This window comes from Ceratotherium simum, chromosome 3, assembly GCF_057802395.1.
Source record: "Ceratotherium simum simum isolate JZ-2026a chromosome 3, ASM5780239v1, whole genome shotgun sequence".
NCBI lineage: Eukaryota > Metazoa > Chordata > Mammalia > Perissodactyla > Rhinocerotidae > Ceratotherium > Ceratotherium simum.
The window spans coordinates 28,246,105-28,260,968 of record NC_141902.1 but is presented as its reverse complement, the minus strand read 5'-3'; the positions used below and the strand labels follow the sequence as shown (position 1 = coordinate 28,260,968).

Here is a 14,864-nt window from a genome sequence, read left to right as displayed (position 1 = left end):
TTATGACTCAAGTCCTTTCATTTTCATTGTGTGAATGTAAAAACATGGTGCCACTGACTTTACAAATTATTAAAGAGAAATCTCTGTTTAGATAGATAAAGTAAAAAAATTATGGCAAATATTCTTGTTTCAGGGATGAGTAATGGAGACGCCTCACAATGTTGTGCTAAGATGAGATGAATATGTACAACCATCCATGGCAAAGAAGGTAGTAGGATCTTCTGTAGCTTGACAAGAGCGGCTCCTCCCAATACTCCCATGGTGTTCAACCTTCAGTCTTTCTACCCCAGACAGTCTCCTTCATGCCCTCAATAGAACTACAAGACTGTGTTAACTGACTGCTCTGCCTCCAAGAGTCAGCAATCGGGTCTCTGTACCCCATTTGCCTACACAAGGCATTTCAGTGGAAGAAACCTACAAGGTGATCAGCATCGCAATCTCTTTGGACCAAAAGACAGGCATCAGAATTCTTAAGGAAATGGCAGGGTGCCTGACTTTTTTTTCTGGGCAGAAAAATCAAATCAAAACAACTTTGAATCCTAGGTGATGTGTTATGTTGGTGTGTGTAGACACTGAGTATGTAGTGTCGTGGTTAGAAAACACCTGGGTCGGTTATTTAACCTTGCAGAGTGAAGTGTCCTTGTTTTGGAAATGAGGGTTAGTTATTAGCAGCATTGTTGTTATCATCTTTATTATTATTATTATTTTCAGAGAGACTGGCCTTAGGCAAATTGATAAACATGCAAAACCATCCCTCCAAAAGCTTTTTCATCCCCTCCTCACTTGCTGTTTCTCTTCCTCTCTTGATTTGTTATTCTCTGGTTGAATTCTTGGCTCCTCTTACCTTTTCCTGGAATCTGTTCCCTCATTCTCATGCTGTCACAATTCAGCAAGCTCACTTCTATTCCCTATATGGGCTGATTTCTTCTCTTTAACCATAGACTGCTTGTAATGCATCTAAAAGGAATTTAAAACATTCAAAGGAGCATTCCAAGAAGAGGAGCAAGGGCGACAGCCATAGGCCTGATTTTGTCTCTTCTAGACAAAGGTTGGCTTCAGGGGTCAGGGTCCTCACTCCTCTAACAGGACAAATAAACCTTTGACCAATAGACCCTATCTGCATTCAGCCTATCTCCTACCCCTGAAGGTTGTGCCAGGACCTCCCATAATCTCTCTCATTCTTCCAGCCACTCACTGCCCATGGCTCACTGGGTTGGCCTGTCTGACTCCTGGAGGTTCCAAGAGCCTTCCCACTAGTTCATTAGACCCAGAGAGCAACATCAAAAGTGGGCAAGTTCCAGAGTGCTCTGATCCAGAGTGCTCTCGTCCATCCTGTTCTTCTCTGGAACAACTTGACCTGTAGTAGGAATCTCAGGAGTATTTTTTTTTTAATTGCTTTTTTGTTCATTTGTCCGCATTTCTTCCATTTTCCCTCAACTTTTTATTTTGTAAAATTTTAATCCTAGTGTGGAAATAAATGAAGGCCAACTAAATGAGAACAGGCAAGGGCTATTTCTTCAGAGGTGGATGTAGCAAAGGAGTCAGCCATCATCGTTTGAGTTTAGAGACTCAAAGGCAGACAAAAGAGTGGGAAAGCTTTAGAGTGAAAAAAGGAGAAGGCTTCAGGTGTGCCCTGATTGGAGGCTGTTGGCCTGGGGTAGCTGTAGGCAGGCTAACCAGGAGCCGGGCACCCCATGTGGTTGGTTAGGGGTGCATATTTGGCTTTCTCTAGTTGGTCCTAAGTTGGAAGGGGGAACAAATATTAGGAAAGCTCGCTTACTAACCAAGTCCCAGCCATCTGGGACTGATTGTTACAGGGGTTATTACTAGAGATGGTGATCTGAGTTCCTGTAAGTCTGACTTGGAGATAGTAGGCTTGCTTCTTGAGCTGGTTACTACACATAACAGGTTGATTTCCTGAGCTGGTTGCTGCAGGTTGCAGGCCAGAGTTCTATTGTTATTTATGGTCTGGCCATCGTCCATTTGTGTATTCAGCCTTTCACTAGAGAAAAGTTGAAACAACAATACAATAATACCTGCATATCCCTTGGCTAAAATCCCTAATTATTAACATTTGCCACGTTTACTGCTTGTGTTGCCACCTAACCATAGTGTGTGTGTGTGTATTCATTCTTCTAGGTTTATATTGTATGTATTACAAAAGGAGAAGAAGATATTTTCTTTTATTCAACTGCAAGCTCTCAATGAGCAGGGATAATAACCTTGTTTGTTTTCCACACCTCCCCAAATCTGACCAAATGGTGAGCACCGATTTATTTCATGGATGTGAAATGGGTTGTGTGCTACCTTGAAGAGCCAAAGGAAGATCCAATTTCCCAGTCCCAAAAGGCCTCCTGGCAGATACTCCCCACTAGCCTAACTGCAAGTGCCTAAATCCATTATAAACACTCTTGTGAATTCACTGAGAAGTTGATCAAGATTTGAGCACTTGGCACTCTGTGGAATTGGAGTCAGGGGCTGGGAAAGGTAGTAGAGAAATCAAATGAGAAATTCAATTGTGCATAAGATTTGATCTTCTTAAGCCCAAAACAGCCAGACTATTATAATATTTTGTGGGGAATGAGTTGGGGTGGTGAACGAGGATATAGATACCAGCAGGATGAACAGAAATAAAGAATGTCTCATGTCCTTCCCTTTTCCATTCCTACTGGCCGTGACCTAGTTCAGGGTTGCATTTCTTTTCACCCAAAGCTTGCAGAGACAAGCAACCTGGTGAGATTGTTTCATGAAGTCCCTTTTGTCCCACCTCTTCCATAAAGTCCAGTGAACATTGTAAGGACAAATTAAAAGTAAGAGGCTTAATTCTCCCAGTTGAAAATAAGGAAAGAGATTTCCCTCCCACCTTTTTTCTTTAAACATTTATTTTAGAAAACTTGTAAGTATAAGGGCATCACAGTACTTTGCAATGCTGTGATGATCAATGTGATAAACATATGAGAACATATAAAGCCTAAATATTTAAGTAGGGGCTCCATAAATGCTGAAAGGACTATCGGATACATCCATCGAAAGGAATATATTATTTACCAATATTTAATTTTCAACAAGATTATGCAGAAGGGGGCCTCAGGCCAATACTTCGATGGCTCTCTACTGGAGCTAGGGACAGAGCTTTACATGGCAATGTAGTACAAGTCTTCTGCTGATCCAGAAAGATTCTGGTGGGAACTTTCAAATGTGCTAAATTGAACACAGAGCAGTTGACACATAGATTGGAACATATAGTACTTCTCAAAATTCTCTAACCTGTAGGGAGCTTGTTAAGACTCTGATTCAATAGGCCTGAGATTCTGCATTTCTAATAAGTTACCAGGAAATGTTGATGCTGCTAGTCCCTGGACCACACTTTGAGTATCAAGGCCTTGAAGTAAATTTCTTGCTTGTATATAAATTTTCATCATCTGGGCTATTAACAAGATATGGATAGCAGGAAATTCAAGGTTAAACTCTCCAGTAATATTGCAGAATGCTAAAGCCTAGAATACTAAAATTCTGCACTGAAGACTGAAGAATAGCCGTGTGCCAGACAAACACATTGCATTTATCTGTATCAGGCATTTTCCCAAAGGGATAGTTATCTATTTGCTTCAGATACTGGACAATTAAGTGTGCAGCAAAGTTGGCATTCCACTAGGAAACCTGAGACACCTGGCTTGTGGGTCCCTAAGCACTTCTTGTTTGAACCGTGCAGTCCAACATGGGATCCACTTCTTGGGGGGAATAGACCAAGGCTCCTCCTTCCATTGAAGGATCCAGTGAATTTAAGGCAGGCAATGAGTGCTCAAGAAACACCCGGTGATTTCGAATAGGAGAAGCCATGCACACTGGTTAGTTAGTAAAGGAACTTCACTTACTTAGGGACATGAGAGTGTGGTACTTTCTCTCCTGATAACAAAGTGCTTTCAAGTCTGTCTATTTGGGGAACCTGAACGTGCGGTATCCCAGGATCAAGGGAGCTCTTCTGTAGTGACTGGGTTATTTCCCGTTGACTGGCCGCTTTTATTGCCTAATCGAGCACTAAAAAAGATCAAGAAGGGCTCAGGTCACTTCTATCTTATGAGAATCACCATATTTTTTAAAAAGAAGTCAAAACATAGTTACAGAAACTGCGGTTTATTTAAGTGTGTATGTTTACCAAATGATCACTAACACACAGAGACATAAATGTGACTGTATAATCTCACTTGGAGATCGCCTCAAAACCCTCAGTAGGTGACTTCCCCTGACCTATCAACAGACCATGAGCCTCTTGTCTGGCTCAGTAGTAGGCATAATAGCTCACTAGATCTTCTGAATGTTTGTTCTCTCCTCTCCATCCCCTCCCCACTCAAGTGATAAAAAACCCCAAGCTTCTCTTTCAAATTGATGCTTCCTTATCTCACACAAGGTTGCTGCACGTGATTTCTAGGTTGTCTCCAATTTGAGATTAACATCAGTCTCTCCCCTGCTGTGGACTGTGGCAAAGACTCGGGTGCAGTGCTGAAGGCAGTAAGCTCACACTCGGTTTTTTTCTGAGGATTCTCAAAAAGCTTGAAAATACAAAATGAAATTTCTTAGAAGTCATCCACTTCAGTCCCAGGGGCTGGCGACAGATGTTTGAATCCTTCCGCCTCCAGTGATGTAGGGCATAGCAGCCACACCTTGGACCGTTTCGCTAGACTCGGTGGTGCCCACTGGCCTTCGCTGCCGGCCACCTCCGAGTGCGCCTCGCTCCTGACTCCGGTAGCTTCTGGAGAGAAAGAGAACTTGGTTGGAGCCAAGGAGTGGACACCCAGCTCCGCCCGGGGAGCTCAGATTGCACGTGAACTGGGACTAGAGGGAGGAGAGGAGAGGGCGAAAAGGAGAGACCAAGAGGCTCACAACAAGGTGTCGGCGGGGCGTTGGGGGTAAGGGGGACCCGGCCCAGCGGGCGGCCGGGACTGGCGGGGTGGGGTGCCGGTAGGGCGCCCGAGAAGATCCCGCCTCCGGCCTCGGACTCTCTGGGCCCCTCCCTTCGCCGACCCCAGTCTTCTCCTGCCCTTGCTTCCCTGCCTCAGTTCTACGTTCACCCGGTGCTCCCTGAGCCCTGTTTCCACGCAGCTTTTCTAAAACTAATGTTCTGTTCGTTGCCCCCAGCCCTGGCAGCGACGACGGGAAAGTAGCGGGACCTTCGCCCCGTGAAGATACAGTGAAGAACAACTTCGTCTCTCTACGCACCCGCACCCGGGCCGCTGAGGCCCCCGGGGCCTGGGGAAAGACCTTGGAGGGGCTTGGACAAGGTGGGCAAGAGGGGGTGTGTTTTTTGGCGTGATCGAGGCAGGGAGAAGGAGGGGGCGCTTGAAGTTAGAACGCTTTAATTAGACTCCTAGGAGAATTTCTGGATCCAGGGACCCAGATATGGCCAATCGAAAGGATATAAATACATAACCCAGGGCTATGAGCGCAGTAGAGTTCACTGACAAGCACGAGACCCCCCTTCGTGTGAGGGAGACCGCAGGTACCGCTTCTGAAACTTTTTCCTAGCTTTCCCTCGACTCCTTTCGAAAGAAACGGTATGGAGCTAGCGGCGCCGGGACCCACCCTTTCTGGGCTGGGGGTGCTCTTGGAATGCAACCTCCCTCCGGAGTCCCTTTGGTCCCCATATAGGGTTCAGGGGCTACAGCAGTGCGGTAGTTACTGACCAAGGAGGCTGGCAATTAGACCCTACCTCTCCATTCTGACTGACCCTGGAGGAGGAGGCGGCCGAATAGTTTCCTTGGGACACGGTGGCAGGTTTGCCAGGTCTGTGAAGGAAAGGGCGCTTCCTACTGGATCTGAACTCCGACCCCATTCGCACTGTGAGTGAGATTCACAGCCACAGACCAACCACCCCAGCAAGGAGCTCCTTGTTCAGTCTTCTCTAAGTACCTGCGACAAGTCGCCAGTGGGATTTCTTTTTTTTTCTTTCTGCATCTTATTGCCTAGATTAAAGAGAAGGTAGAAGTTTTCCAAGGATGTTCACGCTAATAATCGTTGACTACCTTGTAGCTCACTTCCCAGGCGTGTGAGAATGCGGTGATTCCTCCTCTCCCCGGTTTTGTTCAGATCCCTAAAAATGAATGAAAACGCTACGGGGAACCCCACTAACGGTAAAGCAAATTCAGAATTTTGAGCCAGTGCGCTGGGGTAAACAGAGATGAGAAAAGAGGTGCTTACGTGTGGTAGTGTGGCCGAGCGGTCTAAGGCGCTGGATTTAGGCTCCAGTCTCTTCGGGGGCGTGGGTTCGAATCCCATCACTGCCAACGGTGTGTTTTCGTCCAGCTTCAAATCTGGTGTACCACAGTCCTCTTTAGAAGAAGAGTTTTAGGTCTGTGTGTGTACAGAACATCTGAATTCTTTCCGATCACCGCGTATCACTTCTGTGGTTTCTCTTCTATTTGCAAAGCAAACCACCTCAGTTTCCTACTCTAAGTGCTCCTCATCTCCTTGCACCCCCTGCCCAGGCTTGCTATTTGCACCCGACTTTTCTTATGTCCAAGCATTTGCACAGCTTTTGTGTGCCCGTAACGGGGAATGCTTTCGGTTCTCCTCTTCTAAAACTCACGCTCACACTGAATCATTCTCATGACCTGGTTTAGGCATGATCCAGTCAGGAAGGCTTCCCAGAAACTGCCCCATGGCCATCAGCCCTTACAGGCCCTGTTACCTACTGTGGTACTCATAGATTTGGCCAGGCAGCTCCCTCAAGGAGGTAGAGAATTTCCCTGCAGTGTCATGAAAAATGAATGAGAGAAACAGAGCAGAGAACTAGGACTCTGTTCAAGAACCAGGGTCTTGGGTTTTTTCGTGCCACTTTTTGATTCTGCCTTCCTTTTTATGTCTTTCCCCCTCCTCATTCAAAATCTCCTTCCGTGTCCTCCCAGGCCACCTCCCACTTCACTTTGATGACTCCTCCAGACCACTTCCCTTCCTTTTCACCCACTTCTTACCAAAAAATAGCTTGGTCCCCTGAGGTCTTCACACAAGAGGCCATACTTTTCTCAGAAATTGAGAAATCGGGCTTGCTTTCCCCCAGTGCCGTGTGCGTGTGTGTGTGTGTGTGTGTGTGTGTGTGTGTGTTGGGGGGGGACCTCTATACTTATGGTATATCTTTATATTTCTATAAAATTTCCTCTTTGTATAATACCCACATCACTGTCTTTCTTTTCTTCACAGGGCAATCGTTCTGTCTTCTTCAGTGTTTGCTTTTCCTTCTTCCTGAGATTTGATTCTGTGCATTATCCTGAGACTCATTTAATTTTTATATTTCTTTTCATCTCCCTCTAATGACTCCCAGAAACCTGATCTCTCTAGCTGTACATTTTCAGCTGCCTAGAGAATGTCTCTGTTAGGCCATCATCTTCATTCAAAAAAGAGATAGCCCAAAATCCCTTCCCTCCCCTCTCCCACTCAGCTCCTCCCCAATGAGACCCTTCTCCAGCATTCTCCACATTCACCAATGACACTAGCACGCCCCAGGTTCTCTAGCGCTCCACCTTGGGGCATTTTCATTTGTATTGTTTTACTCCTTTGCCTCTTTTGTCTGTAGCACTCTCACTAGCCCTTAGTTCCAGTCAATTCCATCTCCTAGTTGATGGAAAAATGCTTGCTTCTGTCGCCATTGCCTCATGCCACTCACTACCCCCTTCCCTTTTTCTGCCCACATCACCTCTGCTGCCGCCAAACTGTTCCTGAATCCCATCCTTCCCTCCGTCCCCTTGTCACCCCTCCTCTTATTCCTCTAGATATCCTCTGGCACTCCTCCAGCCACACCCTTCACTCCTGCCACACCTCCTCCCCCACTCTGCTCTGACACTCTTTCTGCCACCCCTCCTGACACACCTGCCACTCTTGATAACTTTTTTTATCACTCCACTACACATACATACCTAAAAGCTCGCTCACTCACTTAATCAATATTTCCGTCAAATTCTAGCTCAAAACTCAACTTTCTGAAGCTCTCTCCAGTCTGTCCTTCCTCTCCATTCTGATGGCGCCTTTTCTTTGTCCTGAATGTGCTCCCATATTGTTTTTAAATGTTTACTAGCAGTATCAATATATCGACACAGCTTTATCTATTTTGTTCCTTCAACTAAACTGTGAATTACTAAAGCATTGTGTGTGTGTGTGTGTGTGTTTTTTTTTAATTAATAGACTTTATTTTTTTAGAGCAGTGCTGTGGACTGAATTTTTATGTGTCCCCCTCCCCCTAAGAGTCATATGTTGAAGCCCTAATCCCCACAGTGATAGTATTTGGAGGTGAGACCCTCGGGAGGTAATTAGGTCATGAGGGTGGAGCCCTCATAAATGGGGTTACTGCCCTTATAAGAAGAGGCATGAGAGAGATGATTTCTCTCTTGACCATGTGAGGATACAGAGAGAACGCAGCAGTCTACAAGCAGAGCAGGCCCTCATCAGACACTGCATCTGCTGGTGCCTTAATCTTGGACTTCCCATGTCCAGAACGGTGAGCAATAAATGTTTGGTTTAAGACACTCAGTCTTTGGTATTTTTGTTCTAGCAGCCTGAACTGATTAAGAAAAGCAGTTTTAGGTTTACAGCAAAATTGAGTGGAAAATACATGCAGAGAGTTCCTACATACCCTCTCTCCTCCCCCCAGTCCCCACAGCCTCCCTACCATCAATATCCTGTGCTAGTGTGATACATTTGTCACCGTGAATGAACCAACGTTGATACATCATTATCAACTAAAGTCCATAGTTTACATTAGGGTTTACTCTTTGTGTTGTACATTCTATGGGTTTTGACAAATGTGTAATGACATGTATCCACCATTACAGTATCATACAGAATGGTTTCCCTGCCTAAAAATCCTCCGTGCTCTGCTAGTGCATCCCCCCCGCTCCCCTCTAACCCCTGGCAACCTCTGAGCTTTCTACTGTCTCCATAGTTTTGCCTTTTCCAGAACATCATGTATTTGGAATCATACAGTGTGTAGCCTTTTCAGACTGGCTTCTTTCACTTAGTAATATGCATTTAAGTTTCCTCCATATCATTTCACGGCTTATATCTCATTTCTTCTTGGTGCTGAATAATACTGCATTATGTGGATATACCACAGTTTACTTATCTATTCACCTATTGAAGGACATCTTTATTGCCTCCAACTTTTGGCAATTATAAATAAAGCTGCTATTAACATTCATGGGCAGGTTTTTGTGTGGACATAAGTTTTCAACTCATTTGGGTAAGTACCTAGGAACATTATTCCTGAATTGTGTGGTAAGTGTATTTAGTTTTGTAAGAAACTGGCAAACTGTCTTCCATAGTGGCATAGGGTATTTTTAAACTTCATTTTGTATTATTAAAGCATTTAAAAAAAAACGTAATGTACACACGTGGCATACTTTGAAAAACATACATAAAAGTGTAAAGAATACAAATCCCCCACAGATAAACATATTTTGGCATCTTTCCTTTTTTCATATGTGAATGATAAATTTCTAGAAGTAGAAATAGAATAATTTGATTAAACACAATGTTTTCTAAGGTTCCTGATTTATAATGCCCATCTGTCTTCCAGAAAGTAGTCACATTCTACAAGAATGTCCTTGTCACTGCATCCTTGTCAGTATTAAATATTAATCAACATTTTCTAATTTGGTGGTGAAATAATATCTCCTTGTTTTAATTATTAAGTATTTCTTTCTTATTAGTGAAGGAAAATCTCCATGTGCATATAGAGCCTTTTGCATTGCTTATTCTCTGTATTGTTTGTTTACATCCTTTTGAAGGACCAGCCTTTCTACAGTATTTCTCCTTAAAGCCTGAATTGCCTAGTATAAATTATTCAAGGTGATGAAAAAGTGTAGGGAAGGTGGGGTTGAGGGATATTATTCAATATTTAGTCAACTCTAGCTGGTCTTAAAGATTAGGAGATAACAGATTCAAATCTAAAATAAAAGCCATTAATTCACATCTCCTGAGTAAATCGAACCACATCTACTGCATGATCACAAAGAAGACACGTAAAATTATGTTTCATGGTGGGCAAAAAGCTGTTCTCTTGTTGCCTGAAAATAAAATTCAAATAAATGTTTCACAGTCGTTGGGTTAGGAGGATAAAACCTTCAGGAAGTTGAGTAAGGGGACTTTTTAGCAAAAGCTAGTGCACTTCCTTCGAGCCGGAATCGAACCAGCGACCTAAGGATGACAGTAATTACGTGCCTCTACAGTCCTCCGCTCTACCAACTGAGCTATCGAAGGGTGCAACATCTCGCACTTACTGTAGATTTTTGTATAAATAGTAACAGCTAGTTAGAGGCCTGGCTTCATTGCATTCGAGGTTCCAACTCAGATTGGAGGTCAAGAAGTCTCCAGAGAGTCGAGTCTATGGTAAACCAAATCTCGGGAGTGGCCTGGACTTGTAGGACGCGGAGTCTGAGTCCAAGAAGTGAGATTGGAAGCAGAGCAGAAGCCTGGATTGGAGTGTGTCCGGGTAGCTTCTGGGCTGGGCTGCCCCAGAGAACTCTGCGAACCAGTTCTCGTTCCAGGCACGCAGGAAAAACTGTGGACAGGCAAGCCGCAAGCGGGGCAGTGCGCTTGGCTTCACGGTCCAGCGGCTATCAGTGGGCCAAGGCAAATTTGCTCTCTGCCGCAATCACAGAGGTGCGTGTGGACTCTACCAATTCGGGGAGTTTTCTCGCAGACACCTGAGTAATCCAGTTTCTCCTCTCTTTACTGAAGGGTACAAACACCTAGCTCTTTTCTCGGGATCATTAGGAGGTCCGATTCTAAAATCTTTCCTCCCAAATGTCCAGGGTCTGATTTTCCCTCAAAGATCACACAGTGCTTCCTTTCTTCAACGTCTGTTTCAACAGTTGACAAAAATGGAAAACGCCATTCTTTTCGTAACCTAGGGGGAAAAAGACTAGCATTTGGTTAGGCTCCAGCGAGATTTGAACTCGCGACCCCTGGTTTACAAGACCAGTGCTCTAACCCCTGAGCTATAGAGCCATCCTACTACTCGTGAGGGGAGGGTGTATGCCGAATCCCTTCAGTTTCACTTCAGCCAAATGGCCTTTAAATCTAAACAAAATTTAACAAATAATTTCAAGTTAAAAGGAATTTATTTTGAAGGAAATACCTTTTTATACATGAGAAAGAAAGGTGTTTTGACCAGGCCTAAACTGGATATGAGTCACTGGAAGGGTAGCTCCCCAAGTGCATGCTCCTCACCCTCAGGCCTGACAAGTCACCGAGTTAGGGCAACACCTGGGGTAAAGTGGGATGGGGTGGGGTGCAGGTGCCTTACAGAAGAGAAGGATGCGAGACATCAGTGTCATTGTCTCCAATCTACTTGGACGCATAAAAAAGTAACCGCTCCAACTCTCATAGACTAAGTTGGGGTTGCTTTTTGTTTTGTTTTTTAAAGGGAAGCGGCTTTCTCCAAGCACAGGACGTACCCCTCGGACCCTCAGTATTTGGGAGCCGAGGCAGTGAGGGCGTGAAGGCATCCAGGCCTCCTCCTGGCCTTTCCGCGGAGTCGGTCTCCGTCACAGTCAGTCTGGGCCTGAGGTTCCTCCAGGTTTCCTGAAGCGGAAGCTGGCTAGACCAACTCTTTCCTCGGTCTTTCAACGCTCTTTGCTAACAACTTGGAGTCCGAGAGGCAGCTCCTTCTCCCTGGGCCTCCGGGCTCTTCTAAATGCCCACCATGAAGTCCAGAATAAACAGAAAGTGGCGACGCATAGGAGGGTTGGGAAGGGAGCGCTCCTCTTCTCTTTTCTCTTCTCTGGTCTCAGCCCCCCCAGGAGTCTGGCGCCTAGTCCAGGAGATTGAGCCATTCATTCAACAGCTATTTGCTGAGTTTCTCCCCTGTGCCAGGAGCGTGCTCGTTACAGGGTGGACGGTCGGACCAAGGCAGACAAGCTAGAGCCCAAGGGCTTCGATCCCCAAGCAGAAGGGATTGCAGGGTAAGGACAACGCTGTCCCTTCCCATTCCATCTGCCACTTTCTGGGTGATAGAGAAGCGGGTGGGTGCAGGCTTCCATAGAAGAGGGTATTGGAAGCAGGCAACTCTTCCCGGGTGCCACCTTCTGCGCGCCCTAGAAGGGTGCCTTAAATCTAGACGTATAGTACAAACTTCATTAAATAAAGCTGGAAGAAAATAGCAAAAGCATGTTTGCAAGGTGTGAAACACCGTACCCAAGGGGGCTAAGGCAATGGTTCTAGGATTCGACCTCTGTGGGCGTAGTATCGAGTTTCTTCGCTGCCGGTGCTGGGGGGTAACCTTTGCCTCTTGGTGAAATCGATGGTTCTTATTTTTCCTTGGTTCTCTAACCCCAGGCTGTTTGCGATGGTTCTGGTCCCATCCCTGTAACTACCTAGATTCTCTTAGGAGAGTCCAAGACAGACTCGCAGCTCAGCCTGAGTCCCTTACAGAACATTCCTGTCTCTGGAGCTCTATGGTTCAGGTTCCTCCGAATCCTCATGCTGATGCTCTTGGGGTCTGGAGAAAATCGCTGGGCTTAGAGAGAGCTCAAAAATGGTCCTCAAGTATTGTGATACAGCTAACTGGATGAATGAATATTCTTAAAGAGGAAACTTTGTTGCCAGAGGCGGCTCGTTGGTCTAGTGGTATGATTCTCGCTTTGGGTGCGAGAGGTCCCGGGTTCAAATCCCGGACGAGCCCTGCTTTTTTTTTCCTTTCCTCATTCACAGCCAAATGAAGCCAACACTGCCGAGCCTTGGTCCCCCCGAGGCTGAAGTCCCGTTCAACATCCACCTGTCTCTGAATCAGCTTGTGAGCAAGTTGGCCGCTTCTGTTGACTGATTCAGGGACAACGAAGATGCTACCGTGGACCAAAGGATTCCTTGGAGACGGAGGGGCCCTAGTTCAGCTCCTACAGGCTCTTTTGTCAGGAATAGCTTCTTCGGGCAGCTCTTACCCTGGCACTTGGGGCGGAAAAAACCAGTGCACTTATCACTAGAGCATTTCACATGAAAAGAGTGGTACCTGGAGGTGTGTTGCGGTCGCGATGCGGGGACAGAACCCTCTTCCTGAGGCCCTGGTCCGCTGTGCTGACCCGCCGGGGTGTGGAATCTAGCCCCGGTCGCAGAGCCCCGGCCCGGTTAGCAGCGCGCGGTTGCACTTTTGGTTCCCGAGACCGTCTACCGCACAGTCGCAAGTGCGGTGGCAGCCTTCCACGACAAACTGCGGCCCCGGGAACCCTGGGCTTAAGGGGCGCAGACGTCCATTCCGTCCAAAGGGAGCGCGAGTGAATTATTTCGAGTAGTTAATTCTCCAAAACGCAATATAACAGTGCCGGTCGTCTTGCCGTTTCTGGCAAGAATCCACTAGCCCCTTTAGTGTTCTTTGATTGCTCACCTGGAAAACCAGAGGGCTGTAGCTGAGGTGTCTAACTGAAAGCTTAGAGTGTGGTTGACTCCGGTTTGTGGAAGTTGCCCAGACTTACGAAGTGCTGGAATGACAGGCCTTCAAACTTGCTTACCTTCCTGGACTGCTTGTACACGGGGATCTTCGATCGGCTTTCTGTCTGATCCGATCATATTTATCCTTTCCGAGGTTCTTCTCTTGGAAAAGTTACTTGGCCAGGCAAGAATCAAGAGTTTTGTGATTGGTGATTGGAGGGAGGGAAGAGAGAGGGTAGAATCAGCTAGTATGCCTTGACTTCCAGGTTGGTTGTCCCATCAGAAAGGTGATATATGTAGCCTGATCTTTGATGTGTTTGCTGAACAACTACTGGTGGAGATGCGCAGGAGGAAGCTGGATATAAAGACCTGGGGTTCAGGAGAAAGATCCAAACTAAAGAAATAATTTTAGGAATAAAAACACAGAGTGGTGGCTAACACTGGTTTGGGTAAGAACCCACAGGGAAGAGCATTCATAGAGAAAGAATTTAAACTGGTGATCCCCAGTGTTTAAAAAGTTGAGAAGGGAATAGCAATGAGGGAAGGAACCAGCAAAGGAAGCCTCATGGCCACCACTTGCTCTGATGGCTGATCTGTTACTCAGGGGCTGTTGATGTCTTTACCAGCATTTAAAGCAGAAAGTTTAGGGAAGATGACAGCACTGGACCAGTTGAAGAATGAAGGGAAGGTGTGGACACATTGGTAAATAATTCTTTTAAGGGTTTGGCTGTGAAGGGGAAGACCTGAATAGTACACGTGTCTGGTCCGGAGGTCTTAGGGTAGCGCCAGGATTATTTAGTGGGTCCTTTCTTTCCCTGCCCTGAAACCTGGGCAAAGGGGCATTGGGTTACCAACAGTATGCCCCTTAGCCTAGTACGTTCTGACTCCTAAGGGCTTTTATGATCAGCACAGATGAAAGTGGCACCATTACTCCTTCTACCCCCATGGTAAGAGGTTGAAATACCTGCTGGGCTCTACAATCAAGACAGAGGGAACTCTGCAGCATTTGAGCAAAGGCACAAAGGAACAAATTAAAAATACATAGCTCACGGCCTGAGGAGGGAGGTGAAAGAAGGAAAACTAGTTCTAAAAAAAAAGCATAAATAGGTTTAAGAGGATCTTAGGTGGGGTTTCAAAACCCAAGTAAGAATCTTTTGACCTTTAAGAAAATCGTGTCCATTGGGAACCAGAAAAAGGACATCAGACTGAAGATGCAGCAGGCACTGCTTCTCTAGAGTGGCAGGAGTTGGGACTTGACCCTCTGGGCTCTACTTGAGAGGAGCAGCACCAGCTCCACAGCTATGAGTCTGAGCTCACAGTTTGTTTTACTGCTAACACTTCTGACATGTAATTCTGTTGGTTCTTGTGGCTGAGAACCACCAGTTCATCCTCATTGACAGGGGAATGTCAGGGGTCATAGAGAAGATCTGGGCCCTGGAAAACCTTAAAGTTTG

At 45.9% G+C, this 14,864-nt stretch overlaps 4 non-coding genes across 4 annotated transcripts; 2 read left to right on the top strand and 2 right to left on the bottom strand.

The window, feature by feature from the left end:
• Positions 1-6,199: 6,199 nt before the first annotated feature.
• On the top strand, positions 6,200-6,281 carry TRNAL-UAG (transfer RNA leucine (anticodon UAG)). The gene has a single exon. It is a non-coding gene; the product is annotated as a tRNA-Leu (tRNA).
• A 3,873-nt stretch (positions 6,282-10,154) lies between these two features.
• TRNAY-GUA (transfer RNA tyrosine (anticodon GUA)) lies at positions 10,155-10,245 on the bottom strand. The gene is given in 2 exon segments: positions 10,155-10,190; positions 10,209-10,245. It is a non-coding gene; the product is annotated as a tRNA-Tyr (tRNA).
• A 677-nt stretch (positions 10,246-10,922) lies between these two features.
• Positions 10,923-10,995, bottom strand: TRNAT-UGU (transfer RNA threonine (anticodon UGU)). Its single transcript has one exon. It is a non-coding gene; the product is annotated as a tRNA-Thr (tRNA).
• A 1,603-nt stretch (positions 10,996-12,598) lies between these two features.
• Positions 12,599-12,670, top strand: TRNAP-UGG (transfer RNA proline (anticodon UGG)). Its single transcript has one exon. It is a non-coding gene; the product is annotated as a tRNA-Pro (tRNA).
• Positions 12,671-14,864: the final 2,194 nt, after the last annotated feature.